The 17,400-nt window shown below is 52.4% G+C and overlaps 1 long non-coding RNA gene across 1 annotated transcript; it reads right to left on the bottom strand.

Moving 5' to 3' along the window:
- Window positions 1–7,508: 7,508 nt before the first annotated feature.
- On the bottom strand, window positions 7,509–15,697 carry LOC140406127 (uncharacterized). Its single transcript, XR_011939048.1, has 2 exons — window positions 15,542–15,697; window positions 7,509–7,656 (listed from the first exon to the last, which is right to left on the bottom strand). It is a non-coding gene; the product is annotated as an uncharacterized lncRNA (long non-coding RNA).
- Window positions 15,698–17,400: the final 1,703 nt, after the last annotated feature.

Consider the following 17,400-nt stretch of genomic DNA (forward strand, 5'->3'; position numbering starts at 1 on the left):
TATCCAGAGACAGCATAGCAGAGGTGGACATTGGTTTGGTGGGTCAAGGGAAGGGGGGATAAAGACACCGGATCTGACGGTCTCCAGTGTGGGATCTTGCTGTGCGAGGCTGAGGGCAATATTGACGTGGGGCGGTGGGGCTGGAGAATCACTCTCCACTTGGGAGAGGCGAGCTTTGATCAGGAATAGTCAGCGTGGCAGAGGGAGGCCGTGCTGAACCAATGGGACTGAATTATTGGAGGAGGTGACCAGATGAGGGTGGTGCAGTTGATGTAGTTTATCTGGGTTGCAGCCAAGCCTCTGACAAGGCCCCACATGGGAGACTGACAAAGAAGTCAAATGCACATGGGAGATGGGGTAACTTGGAAGCAGAACTGAGTTAGTGATAGGAGACAGAGGGCGGTGGGAGAAGCCTGTTTGTGCGACTGGAGGCCAGTCACAGAGTGAAAGATGTTTACAGCATGGAAACGGTCCCTTCGGCCCCAGCTTGTCCGTGCCGCCCAGTTTCTATCACTAAGCTAGTCCCACTTGCCCGCATTTGCCCCATATCCCTCTGTACCCACCCTGCCCACGGATACCACATTGCAGTGTGTGTGTGGGATCCTGCTGTGCGAGGATGAGGGACATATTGAAGTGGAGTAAGAGGGGGTAGTTTGTTTGGAGAGAGGTAAATGTTCTAGGGAGTTTGTGGATCGGACTGTGCGCTGCCACTGTACCATGGAACATACTGACTTCCGAGTGTTTGTGAGAGAGGGAGAGGTGACTGATGGAAGGGGAAGCGTCAGGATTAATACTGAATGAGGAAACAGCGGCAATCCTGGAGCCATTGGCTCGGGAGACATTATCTTTGACTTTAATGAGTTTTTGACAGTAAAATTCTCTCGTCCCACATTGTTGTAATGAAGTAAAGATGCTCCATCTGTGCTGTAATTGAGTAGCAGGAGCTAAATCGGTGTTGTAATTAATAATTGTGCTCCCTCAGTGTTGTAATTGGGTATCGGGTGCTCCGTCCATGTTGTAATTGGATATCGGGTGCTCCCTCAGTGTTGTAATTGGGTATCGGGTGCTCCCTCAGTGTTGTAATTGGGTATCGGGTGCTCAGTCAGTGTTGTAATTGGGTATCGGGTGCTCAGTCAGTGTTGTAATTGGGTATCGGGTGCTCCCTCAGTGTTGTAATCGGGTATCGGGTGCTCCGTCAGTGTTGTAATTGGGTATCGGGTGCTCAGTCAGTGTTTGTAATTGGGTATCGGGTGCTCCGTCAGTGTTGTAATTGGGTATCGGGTGCTCCGTCAGTGTTGTAATTGGGTATCGGGTGCTCCCTCAGTGTTGTAATTGGATATCGGGTGCTCCCTCAGTGTTGTAATTGGGTATCGGGTGCTCCCTCAGTGTTGTAATTGGGTATCGGGTGCTCCCTCAGTGTTGTAATTGGGTATCGGGTGCTCCCTCAGTGTTGTAATTGGGTATCGGGTGCTCAGTCAGTGTTGTAATTGGGTATCGGGTGCTCCCTCTGTGTTGCAATTGGGTATCGGGTGCTCAGTCAGTGTTGTAATTGGGTATCGGGTGCTCCCTCAGTGTTGTAATTGGGTATCGGGTGCTCCCTCAGTGTTGTAATTGGGTATCGGGTGCTCAGTCAGTGTTGTAATTGGGTATCGGGTGCTCCCTCAGTGTTGTAATTGGGTATCGGGTGCTCCCTCAGTGTTGTAATTGGGTATTGGGTGCTCCCTCAGTGTTGTAATTGGGTATCGGGTGCTCCGTCCATGTTGTAATTGGATATCGGGTGCTCCCTCAGTGTTGTAATTGGGTATCGGGTGCTCCGTCAGTGTTGTAATTGGGTATCAGGTGCTCCCTCAGTGTTGTAATTGGGTATTGGGTGCTCCCTCAGTGTTGTAATTGGGTATTGGGTGCTCAGTCAGTGTTGTAATTGGGTATCGGGTGCTCCCTCAGTGTTGTAATTGGGTATCGGGTGCTCCCTCAGTGTTGTAATTGGGTATTGGGTGCTCCCTCAGTGTTGTAATTGGGTATTGGGTGCTCCGTCAGTGTTGTAATTGGGTATCGGGTGCTCCCTCAGTGTTGTAATTGGGTATCGGGTGCTCCCTCAGTGTTGTAATTGGGTATCGGGTGCTCCCTCAGTGTTGTAATTGGGTATCGGGTGCTCCCTCAGTGTTGTAAGTGGGTATCGGGTGCTCCGTCAGTGTTGTAATTGGGTATCGAGTGCTGCCTCAGTGTTGTAATTGGGTATCGGGTGCTCCCTCAGTATTGTAATTGGGTATCGGGTGCTCCCTCAGTGTTGTAATTGGGTATTGAGTGCTCCCTCAGTGTTGTAATTGGGTATCGGGTGCTCCCTCAGTGTTGTAATTGGGAATCGGGTGCTCCGTCAGTTTTGTAATTAGGCTTCGGGTGCTCAGTCAGTGTTGTAATTGGGTATCGGGTGCTCAGTCAGTGTTGTAATTGGGTATCGGGTGCTCCCTCAGTGTTGTAATTGAGTATCGGGTGCTCAGTCAGTGTTGTAATTGGGTATCGGGTGCTCAGTCAGGTTTGTAATTGGGTATCGGGTGCTCAGTCAGTGTTGTAATCGGTATCGGGTGCTCCGTCAGTGTTGTAATTGGGTATCGGGTGCTCAGTCAGTGTTGTAATTGGGTATCGGGTGCTCCGTCAGTGTTGTAATTGGGTATCGGGTGCTCCGTCAGTGTTGTAATTGGGTATCGGGTGCTCCCTCAGTGTTGTAATTGGATATCGGGTGCTCCCTCAGTGTTGTAATTGGGTATCGGGTGCTCCCTCAGTGTTGTAATTGGGTATCGGGTGCTCCCTCAGTGTTGTAATTGGGTATCGGGTGCTCCTCAGTGTTGTAATTGGGTATCGGGTGCTCAGTCAGTGTTGTAATTGGGTATCGGGTGCTCCCTCTGTGTTGCAATTGGGTATCGGGTGCTCAGTCAGTGTTGTAATTGGGTATCGGGTGCTCCCTCAGTGTTGTAATTGGGTATCGGGTGCTCCCTCAGTGTTGTAATTGGGTATCGGGTGCTCAGTCAGTGTTGTAATTGGGTATCGGGTGCTCCCTCAGTGTTGTAATTGGGTATCGGGTGCTCCCTCAGTGTTGTAATTGGGTATTGGGTGCTCCCTCAGTGTTGTAATTGGGTATCGGGTGCTCCGTCCCATGTTGTAATTGGATATCGGGTGCTCCCTCAGTGTTGTAATTGGGTATCGGGTGCTCCGTCAGTGTTGTAATTGGGTATCAGGTGCTCCCTCAGTGTTGTAATTGGGTATTGGGTGCTCCCTCAGTGTTGTAATTGGGTATTGGGTGCTCAGTCAGTGTTGTAATTGGGTATCGGGTGCTCCCTCAGTGTTGTAATTGGGTATCGGGTGCTCCCTCAGTGTTGTAATTGGGTATTGGGTGCTCCCTCAGTGTTGTAATTGGGTATTGGGTGCTCCGTCAGTGTTGTAATTGGGTATCGGGTGCTCCCTCAGTGTTGTAATTGGGTATCGGGTGCTCCCTCAGTGTTGTAATTGGGTATCGGGTGCTCCCTCAGTGTTGTAATTGGGTATCGGGTGCTCCCTCAGTGTTGTAAGTGGGTATCGGGTGCTCCGTCAGTGTTGTAATTGGGTATCGAGTGCTGCCTCAGTGTTGTAATTGGGTATCGGGTGCTCCCTCAGTATTGTAATTGGGTATCGGGTGCTCCCTCAGTGTTGTAATTGGGTATTGAGTGCTCCCTCAGTGTTGTAATTGGGTATCGGGTGCTCCCTCAGTGTTGTAATTGGGAATCGGGTGCTCCGTCAGTTTTGTAATTAGGCTTCGGGTGCTCAGTCAGTGTTGTAATTGGGTATCGGGTGCTCAGTCAGTGTTGTAATTGGGTATCGGGTGCTCCCTCAGTGTTGTAATTGAGTATCGGGTGCTCAGTCAGTGTTGTAATTGGGTATCGGGTGCTCAGTCAGGTTTGTAATTGGTATCGGGTGCACCCTCAGTGTTGTAATTGGGTATCGGGTGCTCCCTCAGTGTTGTAATTGGGTATCGGGTGCTCCCTCTGTGTTGTAATTGGGTATCGGGTGCTCCCTCAGTGTTGTAATTGGGTATCGGGTGCTCCCTCAGTGTTGTAATTGTGTATCGGGTGCTCCCTCAGTGTTGTAATTGGGTATCGGGTGCTCCCTCAGTGTTGTAATTGGGTATCGGGTGCTCCCTCAGTGTTGTAATTGGGTATCGGGTGCTCAGTCAGTGTTGTAATTGGGTATCGGGTGCTCCCTCAGTGTTGTAATAGGGTATCGGGTGCTCCCTCAGTGTTGTAATTGGGTATCGGGTGCTCCCTCAGTGTTGTAATTGGGTATCGGGTGCTCCCTCAGTGTTGTAATTAGGCATCGCGTGCTCCCTCAGTGTTGTAATTGGGTATCGGGTGCTCCCTCAGCGTTGTAATTGGGTATCGGGTGCTCCCTCTGTGTTGTAATTGGGTATCGGGTGCTCCCTCAGTGTTGTAATTGGGCATCGGGTGCTCCCTCAGTGTTGTAATTGGGTATCGGGTGCTCCCTCTGTGTTGTAATTGGGTATCGGGTGCTCCCTCAGTGTTGTAATTGGGTATCGGGTGCTCCCTCAGTGTTGTAATTGTGTATCGGGTGCTCCCTCAGTGTTGTAATTGGGTATCGGGTGCTCCCTCAGTGTTGTAATTGGGTATCGGGTGCTCCCTCAGTGTTGTAATTGGGTATCGGGTGCTCAGTCAGTGTTGTAATTGGGTATCGGGTGCTCCCCCAGTGTTGTAATTGGGTATCGGGTGATCGCTCAGTGTTGTAATTGGGTATCGGGTGCTCCCTCAGTGTTGTAATTGGGTATCGGGTGCTCCCTCAGTGTTGTAATTGGGTATCGAGTGCTCCCTCAGTGTTGTAATTGGGTATCGGGTGCTCCCTCAGTGTTGTAATTGGGTATCGGGTGCTCCCTCAGTGTTGTAATTGGGTATCGGGTGCTCCCTCAGTGTTGTAATTGGGTATCGAGTGCTCCCTCAGTGTTGTAATTGGGTATCGGGTGCTCCCTCAGTGTTGTAATTGGGTATCGGGTGCTCCCTCAGTGTTGTAATTGGGTATCGGGTGCTCCCTCAGTGTTGTAATTGGTTATCGGGTGCTCCCTCAGTGTTGTAATTGGGTATCGGGTGCTCCCTCAGTGTTGTAATTGGGTATCGGGTGCTCCCTCAGTGTTGTAATTGGGTATCGGGTGCTCCCTCAGTGTTGTAATTGGGTATCGGGTGCTCCCTCAGTGTTGTAATTGGGTATCGGGTGCTCCCTCAGTGTTGTAATTGGGTATCGGGTGCTCCCTCAGTGTTGTAATTGGGTATCGGGTGCTCCCTCAGTGTTGTAATTGGGTATCGGGTGCTCCCTCAGTGTTGTAATTGGGTATCGGGTGCTCCCTCAGTGTTGTAATTGGGTATCGGGTGCTCCCTCAGTGTTGTAATTGGGTATCGGGTGCTCCCCTCAGTGTTGTGATTGGGTATCGGGTGCTCCGTCAGTGTTGTAATTGGGTCGGGTGCTCCCTCAGTGTTGTAATTGGGTATCGGGTGCTCCCTCAGTGTTGTAATTGGGTATTGAGTGCTCCCTCAGTGTTGTAATTGGTTGTCGGGTGCTCCCTCAGTGTTGTAATTGGGTATCGGGTGCTCCCTCAGTGTTGTAATTGGGTATCGGGTGCTCCCTCAGTGTTGTAATTGGGTATCGGGTGCTCCCTCAGTGTTGTAATTGGGTATCGGGTGCTCCGTCAGTGTTGTAATTGGGTATCGGGTGCTCCCTCAGTGTTGTAATTGGGTATCGGGTGCTCCCTCAGTGTTGTAATTGGGTATCGGGTGCTCCGTCAGTGTTGTAATTGGGTATCGGGTGCTCCCTCAGTGTTGTAATTGGGTATCGGGTGCTCCCTCAGTGTTGTAATTGGGTATCGGGTGCTCAGTCAGTGTTGTAATTGGGTATCGGGTGCTCCCTCAGTGTTGTAATTGGGTATCGGGTGCTCCCTCAGTGTTGTAATTGGGTATTGGGTGCTCCCTCAGTGATGTAATTGGGTATTGGGTGCTCCCTCAGTGTTGTAATTGGGTATCGGGTGCTCCCTCAGTGTTGTAATTGGGTATCGGGTGCTCCCTCAGTGTTGTAATTGGGTATCGGGTGCTCAGTCAGTGTTGTAATTGGGTATCGGGTGCTCCCTCAGTGTTGTAATTGGGTATCGGGTGCTCCCTCAGTGTTGTAATTGTAAAGCAGAGCGGCTGAAAGGGTCGCAGTCCTCAGCAATGGCAGAGAGCTGGATAGACACGATAGGTACAGGTGCTCCAGGAGGGACAGAGGTGCAGGAAAGGGGAGTTGCCTTTTTCAGTAAGGGGAGCGTCACGGCAGCAGTCAAAGATGAAATAACCGAGGAATCATCCAGCGATGTTTTGTGGGTGGAACCAAGGATGGGATGGTGACCTCATTGGGATTGTACCCAAACAGTCAACAGAATTAGAAGCTGAAATATGCAGGGAGATTGGGGAAACTTGCAGGGTAGGGGAGTCTGAGGGGGGGACAGAGGGGGAGATATTGGGGGGGAGACAGAGGGGGGAGAGGGATACAGAGGGGGTAGAGGGTGGGAGGGGGGAGACAGAGGGGGAAGAGGGTGGGGGGGGGGAAGACAGAGGGGGAGAGGGTAAACACCAGTCCTGGAGTGAGCAGGGAGAGTGGGGGAGGGGAAAGTGTCGGATATCTATCAGGATTTGTTGGAGGCGGAGGAGACCCCGGTGGAGGAACTGAAGGGCAAGTGGGAGGAGTTAGGTGGGGAGTTAGAGGCGGGTCTGTGGGCGGATGCCCGCAGGGTTAATTCCTCCTCATCATGTGCCAGGCTCAGCCTAGTACAGTTTAAGGTGGTACACCGGGCACACATGAAGGTGGCGAGGATGAGCAAGTTTTTCGGGGTAGACGATAGATGTGCGAGAAGCCCAGCAAACCACGTCCACATGTTTTGGGCATGCCCGAAGCTTAGAGGGTTTTGCTCGAGCAATGTCCAAGGTGCTCGACACCCGGGCGGTGCCGAGTCCGGAGGTGGCGATCTTTGGAGTGTCAGAAGAACCCGGAGTACAGGGAGTGAAATAGGCCGACGTTCTGGCCTTTGCCTCCCTGGTAGCCCGGAGACGGATCCTTTTAATGTGGAGGCACTCGGAGCCCCCGAGCGTGGAGACTTGGCTCAGTGACATGGCTGGGTTCCTCAAGCTGGAGAAAATAAAGTTTGCCTTGAGGGGGTCAATGCTGGGGTTCTCTCGGAGGACGCAGCCGTTCGTCGACTTTCTGGGGGCGAATTAAAGTGTCGGCAGAAGCAGCACTCTGAAGGGGGGGGGGGGAAAGTGCAATATGGTTAAGGGATGTACAGGAGGGGTTGGGTGGGAAATATCTCCTTTACTATGTTGATGGTTATGTTGTTATTGCTTTTGTTATTGTTATCAATAAAAATATATTTTTTTGAAACAACTAAACTGTTGCAGCGTTCGGCCGTGTTTATAAAATGGGTTTATAAAACAGATTGGGGGCAGTCCCAGGATGTTGCTGTGCCTTTATTATTTCAATAATGCTTTGCTGTAATCAATTTCCAGCTTTCTCTTCCCGAGGAGAGTTGATTTTGAAGCTTGGACGACGCAAAGAGAATCCTTCCTCGGCGAGGAATCCTCAGACAGGAGTTCGAACCTGAGAGAAACAGAATAAATGTCAATGTGTCTTTGTCCGTCATTATTGGGGTTTCATTATTCTGATGGCTACTCAAGTGTTGGGCTCTTTTGTTTTTTTGGAAGCGGGGGGGGGTGTGGGTGCAGGAGTCTCAGTGTCTCTGGGGGGGCGGGGGTGGGGGGGAGAGGCAGGAGTCTCAGTGTCTCTGGGGGGGCGGGGGTGGGGGGGAGAGGCAGGAGTCAGTGTCTCTGGGGGGAGTGGGAGACCGGTGACATTTTCACACTGAGGGTTGGGTGAGTTATTCCAGTGAACAAGATGGAGTGTGGGAGCAGGAGGGAGCGCAGCCTCAGGTGATTAAGGAGGTGGAGTGTGGGAGCAGGAGGGAACGCAGCCTCAGGTGATTAAGGAGGTGGAGTGTGGGAGCAGGAGGGAGCGCAGCCTCAGGTGATTAAGGAGGTGGAGTGTGGGAGCAGGAGGGAACGCAGCCTCAGGTGATTAAGGAGGTGGAGTGTGGGAGCAGGAGGGAGCGCAGCCTCAGGTGATTAAGGAGGTGGAGTGTGGGAACAGGAGGGAGCGCAGCCTCAGGTGATTAAGGAGGTGGAGTGTGGGAACAGGAGGGAGCGCAGCCTCAGGTGATTAAGGAGGTGGAGTGTGGGAGCAGGAGGGAGCGCAGCCTCAGGTGATTAAGGAGGTGGAGTGTGGGAACAGGAGGGAGCGCAGCCTCAGGTGATTAAGGAGGTGGAGTGTGGGAGCAGGAGGGAGCGCAGCCTCAGGTGATTAAGGAGGTGGAGTGTGGGAGCAGGAGGGAGCGCAGCCTCAGGTGATTAAGGAGGTGGAGTGTGGGAGCAGGAGGGAGCGCAGCCTCAGGTGATTAAGGAGGTGGAGTGTGGGAACAGGAGGGAGCGCAGCCTCAGGTGATTAAGGAGGTGGAGTGTGTGGAGCAGGAGGGAGCGCAGCCTCAGGTGATTAAGGAGGTGGAGTGTGGGAGCAGGAGGGAGCGCAGCCTCAGGTGATTAAGGAGGTGGAGTGTGGGAGCAGGAGGGAACGCAGCCTCAGGTGATTAAGGAGGTGGAGTGTGGGAGCAGGAGGGAACGCAGCCTCAGGTGATTAAGGAGGTGGAGTGTGGGAGCAGGAGGGAGCGCAGCCTCAGGTGATTAAGGAGGTGGAGTGTGGGAACAGGAGGGAGCGCAGCCTCAGGTGATTAAGGAGGTGGAGTGTGGGAACAGGAGGGAGCGCAGCCTCAGGTGATTAAGGAGGTGGAGTGTGGGAGCAGGAGGGAGCGCAGCCTCAGGTGATTAAGGAGGTGGAGTGTGGGAACAGGAGGGAGCGCAGCCTCAGGTGATTAAGGAGGTGGAGTGTGGGAGCAGGAGGGAGCGCAGCCTCAGGTGATTAAGGAGGTGGAGTGTGGGAGCAGGAGGGAGCGCAGCCTCAGGTGATTAAGGAGGTGGAGTGTGGGAGCAGGAGGGAGCGCAGCCTCAGGTGATTAAGGAGGTGGAGTGTGGGAGCAGGAGGGAGCGCAGCCTCAGGTGATTAAGGAGGTGGAGTGTGGGAGCAGGAGGGAGCGCAGCCTCAGGTGATTAAGGAGGTGGAGTGTGGGAGCAGGAGGGAGCGCAGCCTCAGGTGATTAAGGAGGTGGAGTGTGGGAACAGGAGGGAGCGCAGCCTCAGGTGATTAAGGAGGTGGAGTGTGGGAGCAGGAGGGAGCGCAGCCTCAGGTGATTAAGGAGGTGGAGTGTGGGAACAGGAGGGAGCGCAGCCTCAGGTGATTAAGGAGGTGGAGTGTGGGAACAGGAGGGAACGCAGCCTCAGGTGATTAAGGAGGTGGAGTGTGGGAGCAGGAGGGAGCGCAGCCTCAGGTGATTAAGGAGGTGGAGTGTGGGAGCAGGAGGGAGCGCAGCTCAGGTGATTAAGGAGGTGGAGTGTGGGAGCAGGAGGGAACGCAGCCTCAGGTGATTAAGGAGGTGGAGTGTGGGAGCAGGAGGGAGCGCAGCCTCAGGTGATTAAGGAGGTGGAGTGTGGGAGCAGGAGGGAACGCAGCCTCAGGTGATTAAGGAGGTGGAGTGTGGGAGCAGGAGGGGAGCGCAGCCTCAGGTGATTAAGGAGGTGGAGTGTGGGAACAGGAGGGAGCGCAGCCTCAGGTGATTAAGGAGGTGGAGTGTGGGAACAGGAGGGAGCGCAGCCTCAGGTGATTAAGGAGGTGGAGTGTGGGAGCAGGAGGGAGCGCAGCCTCAGGTGATTAAGGAGGTGGAGTGTGGGAACAGGAGGGAGCGCAGCCTCAGGTGATTAAGGAGGTGGAGTGTGGGAGCAGGAGGGAGCGCAGCCTCAGGTGATTAAGGAGGTGGAGTGTGGGAGCAGGAGGGAGCGCAGCCTCAGGTGATTAAGGAGGTGGAGTGTGGGAGCAGGAGGGAGCGCAGCCTCAGGTGATTAAGGAGGTGGAGTGTGGGAACAGGAGGGAGCGCAGCCTCAGGTGATTAAGGAGGTGGAGTGTGGGAGCAGGAGGGAGCGCAGCCTCAGGTGATTAAGGAGGTGGAGTGTGGGAGCAGGAGGGGAGCGCAGCCTCAGGTGATTAAGGAGGTGGAGTGTGGGAGCAGGAGGGAACGCAGCCTCAGGTGATTAAGGAGGTGGAGTGTGGGAGCAGGAGGGAACGCAGCCTCAGGTGATTAAGGAGGTGGAGTGTGGGAGCAGGAGGGAGCGCAGCCTCAGGTGATTAAGGAGGTGGAGTGTGGGAACAGGAGGGAGCGCAGCCTCAGGTGATTAAGGAGGTGGAGTGTGGGAACAGGAGGGAGCGCAGCCTCAGGTGATTAAGGAGGTGGAGTGTGGGAGCAGGAGGGAGCGCAGCCTCAGGTGATTAAGGAGGTGGAGTGTGGGAACAGGAGGGAGCGCAGCCTCAGGTGATTAAGGAGGTGGAGTGTGGGAGCAGGAGGGAGCGCAGCCTCAGGTGATTAAGGAGGTGGAGTGTGGGAGCAGGAGGGAGCGCAGCCTCAGGTGATTAAGGAGGTGGAGTGTGGGAGCAGGAGGGAGCGCAGCCTCAGGTGATTAAGGAGGTGGAGTGTGGGAGCAGGAGGGAGCGCAGCCTCAGGTGATTAAGGAGGTGGAGTGTGGGAGCAGGAGGGAGCGCAGCCTCAGGTGATTAAGGAGGTGGAGTGTGGGAGCAGGAGGGAGCGCAGCCTCAGGTGATTAAGGAGGTGGAGTGTGGGAACAGGAGGGAGCGCAGCCTCAGGTGATTAAGGAGGTGGAGTGTGGGAGCAGGAGGGAGCGCAGCCTCAGGTGATTAAGGAGGTGGAGTGTGGGAGCAGGAGGGAGCGCAGCCTCAGGTGGTTAAGGAGGTGGAGTGTGGGAACAGGAGGGAGCGCAGCCTCAGGTGATTAAGGAGGTGGAGTGTGGGAACAGGAGGGAGCGCAGCCTCAGGTGATTAAGGAGGTGGAGTGTGGGAACAGGAGGGAGCGCAGCCTCAGGTGATTAAGGAGGTGGAGTGTGGGAACAGGAGGGAGCGCAGCCTCAGGTGATTAAGGAGGTTGGAGTGTGGGAGCAGGAGGGAGCGCAGCCTCAGGTGATTAAGGAGGTGGAGTGTGGGAGCAGGAGGGAGCGCAGCCTCAGGTGATTAAGGAGGTGGAGTGTGGGAGCAGGAGGGAGCGCAGCCTCAGGTGATTAAGGAGGTGGAGTGTGGGAGCAGGAGGGAGCGCAGCCTCAGGTGGTTAAGGAGGTGGAGTGTGGGAGCAGGAGGGAGCGCAGCCTCAGGTGATTAGGAGGTGGAGTGTGGGAACAGGAGGGAGCGCAGCCTCAGGTGATTAAGGAGGTGGAGTGTGGGAGCAGGAGGGAGCGCAGCCTCAGGTGATTAAGGAGGTGGAGTGTGGGAACAGGAGGGAGCGCAGCCTCAGGTGGTTAAGGAGGTGGAGTGTGGGAGCAGGAGGGAGCGCAGCCTCAGGTGATTAAGGAGGTGGAGTGTGGGAGCAGGAGGGAGCGCAGCCTCAGGTGATTAAGGAGGTGGAGTGTGGGAGCAGGAGGGAGCGCAGCCTCAGGTGATTAAGGAGGTGGAGTGTGGGAGCAGGAGGGAGCGCAGCCTCAGGTGATTAAGGAGGTGGGGAGCAGGAGGGAACACCCCCTCAGGAAGGGATTAAGGAGGTGGGGCAGGAGGGGAACGTAGCCTCAGGTGATTAAGGGGCAGGAGGAGAACGCAGCCTCAGGAAGGGATTAAGGAGAAGTGGGGAGCAGGAGGGGTCTGGTGTGTTTAATAAATTAAATAGTGGATTTGCACCTTCATTTCATTTAAACTCTCCCCATGTGGGTCAGGGTTTTGTAAGGGGGCGAACGGAACCCCCCCCCCCCCAGCTCTATCTATATTGGCAATAAAATGTGTAAACAACCAACCTGACCCGAGGATTATGTATTTTATCCAGGGGGGATATTTTTGGGGAAGAATGTGTGGGGGGAGGGGAGTATAATAGGGTTGAAAATATTTGGGGGGGAATATTTGTAGAAAAAAAAAATAACGGGGGGGGGCAATTTGAGGGGTGTATAAAATTGGGGGGGGGGAAATAATTTTTGCCGGGGGGCAAATTTGAGGGGGGTAATTTGAAGGGGGGGCAATTTGAGGGGGGCAAATTTGAGGTGGCATAAAATTGGCGGGGAAATAATTTTGGCTGGGGGGCAATTTGAGGGGGCATAAAATTGGGGGGGAAATAATTTTGGCCGGGGGGCAAATTTGAGGGGGGGGGCAATTTGAGGGGGGCAAATTTGAGGGGGGCAAATTTGAGGGGGGCAAATTTGAGGGGGGCAAATTTGAGGGGGGCAAATTTGAGGGGGGGCAAATTTGAGGGGGGGCAAATTTGAGGGGGGGGCAATTTGAGGGGGGGGGCAATTTGAGGGGGGCAAATTTGAGGGGGGCAAATTTGAGGGGGGCAAATTTGAGGGGGGGGCAATTTGAGGGGGGCAAATTTGAGGGGGGGCAATTTGAGGGGGGCAAATTTGAGGGGGGCAAATTTGAGGGGGGCAAATTTGAGGGGGGGGCAAATTTGAGGGGGGGGGCAATTTGAGGGGGCATAAAATTGGGGGGGAAATAATTTTGGCCGGGGGGCAAATTTGAGGGGGGGATAAAATTGGCGGGAGGGGGGGATAAAATTGGCGGGGGGGGGAACAGAACCCAGCAGGAGGGGCAGAATCCAGCAAGGGGGCGGGGGGGGCCGAACCCAGCCGGGGGGGGGGGGGGCAGAGAAAGACAGAGAGAGAGAAAGGACAGAGAGAGAAAGAAAGACAGAGAGAGAGAGAAAGAAAGACAGAGAGAGAGAGAGAGAAAGAAAGACAGAGAGAGAGAGAGAAAGAGAAAGAAAGACAGAGAGAGAGAAAGAGAAAGAAAGACAGAGAGAGAGAGAGAGAGAAAGAAAGACAGAGAGAGAGAGAGAGAGAAAGACAGAGAGAGAGAGAGAGAGAAAGAAAGACAGAGAGAGAGAGAAAGAAAGACAGAGAGAGAGAGAGAAGAAAGACAGAGAGTGAGAGAGAGAAAAAGAAAGACAGAGAGAGAGAGAGAGAAGGAAAGACAGAGAGAGAGAGAGAGAGAAAGACAGAGAGAGAGAGAGAGAAAGAAAGACAGAGAGAGAGAGAAAGAAAGACAGAGAGAGAGAGAGAAAGAAAGACAGAGAGAGAGAGAGAGAAAAAGAAAGACAGAGAGAGAGAGAGAGAAGGAAAGACAGAGAGAGAGAGAGAAGGAAAGACAGAGAGAGAGAGAAAGAAAGACAGAGAGAGAGAGAGAAAGAAAGACAGAGAGAGAGAGAGAGAAAAAGAAAGACAGAGAGAGAGAGAGAGAGAAGGAAAGACAGAGAGAGAGAGAGAAGGAAAGACAGAGAGAGAGAGAAGGAAAGACAGAGAGAGAGAGAAAGAAAGACAGAGAGAGAGAGAGAGAAAGAAAGACAGAGGGAGAGAGAGAGAAAGAAAGACAGAGAGAGAGAGAGAGAGAAAGACAGAGAGAGAGAGAGAGAGAGAAAGAAAGACAGAGAGAGAGAGAGAAAGAAAGACAGAGAGAGAGAGAGAGAAAGACAGAGAGAGAGAGAGAGAGAGAAAGAAAGACAGAGAGAGAGAGAGAGAGAGAAAGAAAGACAGAGAGAGAGAGAGAGAGAGAAAGAAAGACAGAGAGAGAGAGAGAGAAAGAAAGACAGAGAGAGAGAGAGAGAGAAAGAAAGACAGAGAGAGAGAGAGAGAAAGAAAGACAGAGAGAGAGAGAGAGAAAGAAAGACAGAGAGAGAGAGAGAAAGAAAGACAGAGAGAGAGAGAGAGAAAAAGAAAGACAGAGAGAGAGAGAGAGAGAAGGAAAGACAGAGAGAGAGAGAGAGAAGGAAAGACAGAGAGAGAGAGAAAGAAAGACAGAGAGAGAGAGAGAAAGAAAGACAGAGAGAGAGAGAGAGAAAAAGAAAGACAGAGAGAGAGAGAGAGAGAAGGAAAGACAGAGAGAGAGAGAGAAGGAAAGACAGAGAGAGAGAGAAGGAAAGACAGAGAGAGAGAGAAAGAAAGACAGAGAGAGAGAGAGAGAAAGACAGAGGGAGAGAGAGAGAAAGAAAGACAGAGAGAGAGAGAGAGAGAAAGACAGAGAGAGAGAGAGAGAGAGAAAGAAAGACAGAGAGAGAGAGAGAGAAAGAAAGACAGAGAGAGAGAGAGAGAAAGACAGAGAGAGAGAGAGAGAGAGAAAGAAAGACAGAGAGAGAGAGAGAGAGAGAAAGAAAGACAGAGAGAGAGAGAGAGAGAGAAAGAAAGACAGAGAGAGAGAGAGAGAAAGAAAGACAGAGAGAGAGAGAGAGAGAAAGAAAGACAGAGAGAGAGAGAGAGAAAGAAAGACAGAGAGAGAGAGAGAGAAAGAAAGACAGAGAGAGAGAGAGAAAGAAAGACAGAGAGAGAGAGAAGGAAAGACAGAGAGAGAGAGAAGGAAAGACAGAGAGAGAGAGAAGGAAAGACAGAGAGAGAAGGAAAGACAGAGAGAGAAGGAAAGACAGAGAGAGAAGGAAAGACAGAGAGAGAAGGACAGAGAGAGAGAAAGGCAGAGAGAGAAAGACAGAGAGAGAAAGACAGAGAGAGAGAAAGGCAGAGAGAGAGAAAGGCAGAGAGAGAGAAAGGCAGAGAGAGAGAAAGACAGAGAGAGAGAAAGGCAGAGAGAGAAAGACAGAGAGAGAAAGACAGAGAGAGAAAGACAGAGAGAGAAAGACAGAGAGAGAGAAAGAAGGACAGAGAGAAAGACAGAGAGAGAGAAAGAAGGACAGAGAGAGAGAAAGACAGAGAGAAAGGACAGAGAGAGAGAAAGGACAGAGAGAGAGAAAGGACAGAGAGAGAGAAAGAAGGACAGAGAGAGACAGAGAGAAAAAGGAGAGAGAGAGAGAGAGAGAAAGACAGAGAGAGAAAGACAGAGAGAGAAAGAAGGACAGAGAGAGAAAGAAGGACAGAGAGAGAGAAAGGAGGACAGAGAGAGAGAAAGAAGGACAGAGAGAGAGAAAGAAGGACAGAGAGAGAGAAAGAAGGACAGAGAGAGAGAAAGAAGGACAGAGAGAGAGAAAGAAGGACAGAGAGAGAGAAAGGACAGAGAGAGAGAAAGAAGGATAGAGAGAGAGAAAGAAGGACAGAGAGAGAGAAAGGACAGAGAGAGAGAAAGAAGGACAGAGAGAGAGACAGAGACAAAGACACAGAGAGAGAGACAGAGACAAAGACAGAGAGAGAGAGAGAGACAGAGACGGTGAGAAAGTCAGCGTGGAGAAAAGCTGGATCGTACATCATAATGCAATTAAAGACAGAGATTGAAACAGGAAAAAGTCAGGGAGAGAGAGAGATTGGGTGGAATGCAGTGAGAGAGAGAGAGTGGATTGAAAAGAGACAGAGTCAATAGCAGAATGAGGCAGGAATCAAAGAGACAGAAATTGGAGTTTCATACTCACCTTTCCACGTGATCTCCATGGCTTGATTCACCCTCAGCTCAGCCTCGGTGGTGGGGAGAGAGATCTCAGTCAGGAGTGTACTGTGGGGTGTAAAATATCAGAGCTGGGACTCCATGCTCACACACACATTCACACACACAGAGCGAAGACACCTATACTTACCAAGTCCACATGGTGAAGAGAGAGAAAATGGATCCCTACTCTTTAAATACCCCAAATGAGTCACAAAAAGAATCCCCACCTCCCCACTAATGATACCCAACCAGCTCACGGTTACCCTCACCTGAACACACCTCCTCCAGCTCTGGGCCAGACCAAGAGAAACCTCAGAGATTGGGAGGGTGTGTTGTCAACCCCTGCTCAATGGATTATCCCAGGGCTGTCTCTCTCTCTCTCTTGCCCCTCACCTCAGCACCTCAGCCACAATGCAGATTCCAATGAACACCATCTACAACTGGCCATTGCAGCTTGATCATCTTCGACTACAGAAGGTACAGCCAATCCTGATTTGCTGCTTTATGTTAAGTTTCCACAGACATCCATTTCTTCCAAACACTCTTGCTGCTTTTACAGCGGGAGCTCACGTGTGTCTGTGTGTGTGTGTCCCCGTGTGTGTGTCCCTGTGTGTGTGCATTTAGGCAATCGCTACAGTTTAGAGCTGGAAAATGTTACACATTTCAGAATCTCAGCACTCGCTGAGCAACAGGGAGAGATCTGATGCTTAAACAAGTAGCCTCAGAGAGAGACAGGAGGCTCAGCTCTCTGTAAACTGTACCTCACACACACAGCTCCTGTGTCACAGGCAATCCAGGCTCAGCTCTCTGTAAACTGTACCCCCCACACACTCAGCTCCTGTGTCACAAGCAATCCAGGCTCAGCTCTCTGTAAACTGTATCCCGCACTCACACTCAGCTACACAACAACTCCTGTCACAGGCAATCCAGGCCCAGCTCTCTGTAAACTGTACCCCACACACACACAGCTCCTGTGTCACAGGCAATCCAGGCCCAGCTCTCTGTAAACTGTAAACTGTACCCCACACACACTCAGCTCCTGTGTCACAGGCAATCCAGGCTCAGCTCTCTGTAAACTGTACCTCACACACACAGCTCCTGTGTCACAGGCAATCCAGGCTCAGCTCTCTGTAAACTGTACCCCACACACACTCAGCTCCTGTGTCACAAGCAATCCAGGCTCAGCTCTCTGTAAACTGTATCCCGCACTCACACTCAGCTACACAACAACTCCTGTCACAGGCAATCCAGGCCCAGCTCTCTGTAAACTGTACCCCACACACACACAGCTCCTGTGTCACAGGCAATCCAGGCCCAGCTCTCTGTAAACTGTAAACTGTACCCCACACACACTCAGCTCCTGTGTCACAGGCAATCCAGGCTCAGCTCTCTGTAAACTGTACCTCACACACACAGCTCCTGTGTCACAGGCAATCCAGGCTCAGCTCTCTGTAAACTGTACCCCACACACACTCAGCTCCTGTGTCACAAGCAATCCAGGCTCAGCTCTCTGTAAACTGTATCCCACACTCACACTCAGCTACACAACAACTCCTGTCACAGGCAATCCAGGCCCAGCTCTCTGTAAACTGTACCCCACACACACACAGCTCCTGTGTCACAGGCAATCCAGGCCCAGCTCTCTGTAAACTGTAAACTGTACCCCACACACACTCAGCTCCTGTGTCACAGGCAATCCAGGCTCAGCTCTCTGTAAACTGTACCTCACACACACAGCTCCTGTGTCACAGGCAATCCAGGCTCAGCTCTCTGTAAACTGTACCCCACACACACTCAGCTCCTGTGTCACAAGCAATCCAGGCTCAGCTCTCTGTAAACTGTATC

Source organism: Scyliorhinus torazame, unplaced genomic scaffold (assembly GCF_047496885.1).
Source record: "Scyliorhinus torazame isolate Kashiwa2021f unplaced genomic scaffold, sScyTor2.1 scaffold_275, whole genome shotgun sequence".
Classification (NCBI taxonomy): domain Eukaryota; kingdom Metazoa; phylum Chordata; class Chondrichthyes; order Carcharhiniformes; family Scyliorhinidae; genus Scyliorhinus; species Scyliorhinus torazame.